The 5,942-nt window shown below is 37.7% G+C and overlaps 1 pseudogene; it reads left to right on the forward strand.

Moving 5' to 3' along the window:
- The first annotated feature begins 1,094 nt into the window (after nucleotides 1–1,094).
- LOC140516738 (olfactory receptor 10AG1-like) lies at nucleotides 1,095–4,574 on the forward strand (annotated as a pseudogene).
- Nucleotides 4,575–5,942: the final 1,368 nt, after the last annotated feature.

The raw sequence follows: 5,942 nt of genomic DNA on the forward strand, positions 1-5,942 counted from the left end.
CATTTTTATTATATTGGCTAGGCCTACCAACGAGCAAATGATGCTTTTCTTCTTACATAGATCTGATTTTATTTGTGTGAACAGTGTTTTGTAATTGTCTTCATATAGTCCCTGGATTTGTTTTAGCAGGTAGACTCCCAAATATTTTATAGTGTCTACAGTAACTTTAATTGGGATTCTCTTTCTATCTGTTGCTGTTGGGCTTTGATAATAGTATATAGAAATGCAGAAAATTTATTTTTTCACCCCTGATCTGATTGAAAATGCATCTAGCTCACCCCCATTGCATATAATGCTTGCTAAAGGTTTTAGGTAGTTACTGCTTATAATTTTATGGAAAGTTCTGTTTATCCTTATGTTCCCCAGTTTTTTCAATAGCAATGGGTGTTGTATTTTGCCAGAAGCTCTTTTATGCATCTGTTGAGACAATCATGCGGTTTCTGTTAACTTTGCTGTTGATATGAAAAATAATATTAATAGTTTTCCTAATATTGAAATAGCTCTGCATTCCTGGTATAAAACTCACCTGATCATAATGTATTATTCTCGTGATTAGTTGCTATATTATTTTTGATAAAATCTTATATAAAATTCTTTCACCTATATCCATTAGAGTAATTGGTCTAAAATTTTCTTTCTGTGTTTTGCATCCTCCTGGTTTAGGTATCAAAATCATATTTGTATCATAAAAAGAATTTGGGAGGACTCCCTCCTCAATTTTCTAAAATAGTCTATATAGTATTGGAATTAACCGTTCTTTAAATGATTGAAATAATTCACTTATGATTCCATCTGGCCCTGAAGATTTTTTCTTAAGGCGTTAATTGATGGCGTCTTCAATTTATTTTTCTGAATTCAGGTTATTTAAGTATTCAACTTCCATTTCTGCTAATTTAGGCAATTTGTATCTCTTAAAATATTCATCCTTCAGGGCAGAGCCAAAATGGCAGAGCAGAAAGAAACACATATGGTGGCTGTCCCCACACAGCCCATAAAATACCTATGGAGGGGGACTCTCAACAAATGTTGGAGCAGCAGAAGTGGAGAACAACAGAGTGGAGGAGATTTTCAGACCAGGGTGACCTGAAAAGCCCATGGGAAACCTCCATTACACCGGATACGGAGCAGAGCCCAGCCCAGCCTTGGCCACACAGCGTGGTGTGGCTCTTGGAGGAGGACATCTTGGGGACGGAATCTCTAATCACAGCAGGGGGTCTGCAGATCCCTCAACACACAGGCCCCAGAGGTCAGTAATGGGGTTTTTTCAGCTGACTGGGAAGAGGAAAGGGCCTTCCCATAGCTCCAGCCTCAGGCAGTGGCCACAGAGGCCACATCAGGCAGGTGATAGCAGTTCCCACCACAGGCCCTACAGCAGCCAACATCCATTGTTGGATCATAAAAACCCTAGGGGCACTGAGGAGCTGATTATTACCTCAGCCCTGTGTAGAGGGAGCTGATCTCGCACTGAATGGCTACAGAACTGGAGGCCAGGAGGCTGTGGAGAGGAAACTGCTAAGATTGTGGGCACAAAAATGTCTTTCTGCTCCCAGACCACTGTACACACTTGATTGTGCCACTTGGGAGGAACTGAGATCTTACAGATTCCCAGAGTATACGCTAATCTTGACAAAGGACCCAAAAATCAAGTAGTTGGTGGGGAAAATGCCCAAAAAAGGGAAAAAAGTAAGACTATAGAAGGTTACTTTCTTGGTGAACAGATATCTTCTCCCATCCTTTCAGATGAAGAAGAACAATGCTTACCACGAGGGAAAGACATGAAAGTCAAGGATTCTGTATCTCAAACATCCAAAACAAATATTCAGCAGTCTCAGGTCATGGAAGACCTCAAAAAGGATTTTGAAAATCAAGTAAGAGAGGTGGAGGAAAAAGTGGGAAAAGAAATGAGAGAGATGCAAGAAAAGCATGAAAAGCGGATCAGCACCCAGCTAAAGGAGACCCCAAAAAATGCTGAAGAAAATAATACCTTTAAAAATAGGCTAAAGAGATAACACAAGCACTTATCCATTCTTGACTGATTTCTTTTTATCCCCCCACCATGGTCTTTCAAAGTTCAATTTCTCAATGATCGTCCTTTAGAACTTTATGTACCCTGAAAAGTAGTTCATTTAGGATGGGAAATTTTGTGGATTCTATATCTGTGACTTCCAAAATATTCAGCATCTCAACTACTTATTAGCCATTTGTTTTATTTTACATGTCAAAGTTTCTCTTCATTATAAAAGAAAACTGAATATTTATAAGAAGGGAGTAGATATCATTTCTCTTTTCCTATTTTCATGTTTATAACAAACTCCACAAGTATTCTACTCTTCTTGATAACTAGGGGCCTCTTGAGTATAATAAACAAAAGAGAAGAAAATAGTTCTTTAAAAATTTGAGTGGAACAGATGGAGACTAATGACTTTATTAGAAACCAAGAAATCACAAAACAAAACCAAAAGAATGAAAAAATGAAAGATAATGTGAAATATCTCATTTGAAAAACAACTGACCAGGAAAACAGATCCAGGAGAGACAATTTAAAAATTATGGGACTACCTGAAACCATGATCAAAAAAAGAGCCTAGACATCATCTTTCATGAAATTATCAAGGAAATCTACCCTGATATTCTAGAAGCAGAGGGCAAAATAAATATTGACAGAATTCACCGATCACCTCCTGAAAGATATCTAAAAAGAGAAACTCCTAGGAATCTTGTGGTCAAATTCCAGAGTTCCCAAGTCAAGGAGAAAATATTGTAAGCAGCTAGGAAGAAACGATTCAAGCATTGGGGAAATACAGTCAGGATAACACAAGATCTAGCAGCTTCTACATTAAGGGATTGAAGGGCGTGGAATATGATATTCCAGAAGTCAAAGGAACTAGGACTATAACCAAGAATCTCGTGCCCACCAAAACTGAGTATAATACTTCAGGGCAAAAATGGTCTTTCAGTGAAACAGAGGACTTTCAAGCATTCTGGATGAGTAGACCAGAGCTGAAAAGAAAATTTGGCTTTCAAACACAAAAATCAAGAGAAGTATAAAAAGGTAAACAGTAAAGATAAATCATGAGAGACTTACTAAAGTTGAACTATTTACATGGAAAGACAATATTTGTAACTCTTGAAACTTTTTTCAGTGTCTGGATAGTTGGTGGGATTACACACACACACACACACACACACACACACACACTCACACACACACAGAGCGCAGGGTGAATTGAATAGGATGGGATCATATCTTAAAAAATGAAATTCAGAGGTGAGAGAGAAATATATTGGGAGGAGAAAGGGAGAAATGGAATGGGGCAAATTATGTCTCATAAAAGAGGCAAGTAAGACTTTTCAGTGGAGAGAAAAAGTGGGGAGGTGAGAGAAAAACATGAAGCTTGCTCTCATCACATTCGATTAAAGGATAGAATAAAATGCGCACTCTTTTTGGTAGGAAAATCTATCTTACAATACAGGAAAGTGGGGGAGAAGGGGATAATCAGGGCGGGAGGGATGATGGAAAGGAGGGCAGTGGGAGGAGGGAGAAATTAGAATTCAACCCTCTTGGGGAGGGATGCGATCAAAAGAGAAAAAAAATAACAGGAGAAAATCTCACAGTTGTGGTGGAATTCATTCTCCTTGGATTTTCTGAGCAACCGAAACTCCAAGGGATTCTTTTTCGAGCATTTTTGGTCATCTACTTGAGTATTCTGACAGGAAATGGTCTCATCATCGTCATAACCAAAGTGGATCCAGCTCTCCAAATGCCCATGTATTTTTTTCTTGGAAACTTTTCTTTCTTGGAAATATGTTACACATCAGTCACCCTCCCCAGAATGCTGACAAATATTTGGACCAAGAACAGAAATACAACTTTTTTGTCCTGTGGCATACAACTTGGATTTCTCCTTATCCTAGGAGTCCCTGAATGCGTCTTCCTTGTTGTGATGGGATATGACCCTTATGTGTCTATTTGCAAGCCTCTCTATTATCCTCTAATCATGAACTGCAAAACATTTGTCAAGCCAGTGACTGACTCCTGGACCATTGGAATCCCAGTACAGATAGCACAGACATGCCGGACTTTCTCTTTACCATTCTGTGGTTCTAACAAACTCAATCATGTTTTCTGTGATCTCCGCCCATTACTGAGGGTAGCCTGTTGGGATACCTTTTTCAATGAGCTCTCTCTCTATGCTGGTACTATATTGTTTGTCATGGTTCCTTTTCTGCTGATACTCTGATGGTATACAAAATTCATTTCTACCATCCTAAAGCTCCCATCAGCCACAGGAAGGTACAAAGCCTTCTTTACTTGCTCTTCTCATGTCATGGTTGTTGGCTTATTCTATGGGCCTATAGTTATTACATACTTACAGCCTAAGTCTAGCCACTCAACAAATGATAAATTTTTCTTTCTCTTGTACACAATTTTGACTCCTATACTTAACCCTCTAATATATACTCTAAGGAACAAGAATGTCACTGTTGCACTGAAAAATTACTACCTAAATGTGGAGGGACAAAGAATAGTGAAGTCCTTGTTGCGTTTTAATTTATGTCATCATTTATATTGAACGAAAGCTAGGTGCCTCAGTGGGTAGAGTGCTAGGCCTGGAGTCAGGAAAACCTGAATTCAAATCTGGCCTCAGACACGTACTAGCTATGTGATCCTGGGTAAGTCACTTAACCTTGTTTGCCTCAGTTCCTAGAGGAAAAGATGTCAAAACGCTCCAGTACTTTCGCCAAGAATTCCCTAAAATGGGGTGAAAAAGAACCAAACACAACTGAAAACACTGAATAATTCCTATTGAATTCAAAATCTCAAGGTCTTTCCTACATATTCATGAAAATGTTTCATTCAAAAGTCATTCTTTCCAATGTCTTTCACATTCTAAGCATCATGTAAACTCTGCATTACATCAAAAATGCAAAGTTAGTTCTTCTTTAATATTCTAGCAATGATCTCTCATAATCTGAAATAAAGTGGTAAACTAAAGCAATTGCCCAAATAATCTAGTGCTTGACAGATATATTTCAATATTTTCAACTTAGAAAATTGACAATACTTCATGAATTCTGCTCAAAATAATACAATTAAATAATTAAGTTTAAAAGACAAGTAATTGATGAATCTGTAAAAACAATAATCAAATAGTAATGGAAATGAGGGTCCATGAATGTAGTTATGAATTTCAGTAGACTGCTTATTGATTTAGTTTTAAAATGTAATGTGATTTGTTTTATATTAACTTATTTTGTAAAATTCTTAGATTTTAGTTTCATTCAGATTACATTCGCTTTTTTAATTTGCCACATGGAGGCTATGAACCATGTATTTGACAGACAGCTCTCATCAAGACATTTTTACCATAGGCTAAGATATTCTGTTTTCTTTTCTTCTTCTCTGAGATGTAGTTACAATGGAAGTCAGAAAACAAATTGAGATTGAAAATATTTATTTTATGTCATTCAATATAGTTCTTTACTTTGAGATAATAGCATCAACTGAGTATTAAAGACAAATGTATTGGTGCAGAACCACGACTTCCTCCAAGTGTATCATTTCTGGTTCCATTCTTCTCATTTTTTTTCTATCCACAAAATTCTAAACCCATCACAAAGAATTTGGACAAAAATTGCATGTTTGTACCCTACACTCAGCTCCCAGAAATTGCCAACCATGGGACTTTTCAAGGGGTGTGACTCAATCTGGCCATAGGATATTTGGCTACCTCAAGAGTTTTCCGTGGAAATTAGCTATGGGATATCAAATCATCTGATGAGGAACTGATGTAAGAGGGCATGAACCAATCAGAAGTGAGACATCTATGTTTAAAAATAATGACTGTGCGGGCGGAGCCAAGATGGCGGAGTAGAAAGACGCACATACACATAGCTCCGAACCCACAACCCACAGAACGGATACAGGGGAGCAACTCACA

The sequence above is a fragment of the Notamacropus eugenii genome, chromosome Y (genome assembly GCF_028372415.1).
Source record: "Notamacropus eugenii isolate mMacEug1 chromosome Y, mMacEug1.pri_v2, whole genome shotgun sequence".
NCBI classification, from domain to species: Eukaryota; Metazoa; Chordata; class Mammalia; order Diprotodontia; family Macropodidae; genus Notamacropus; species Notamacropus eugenii.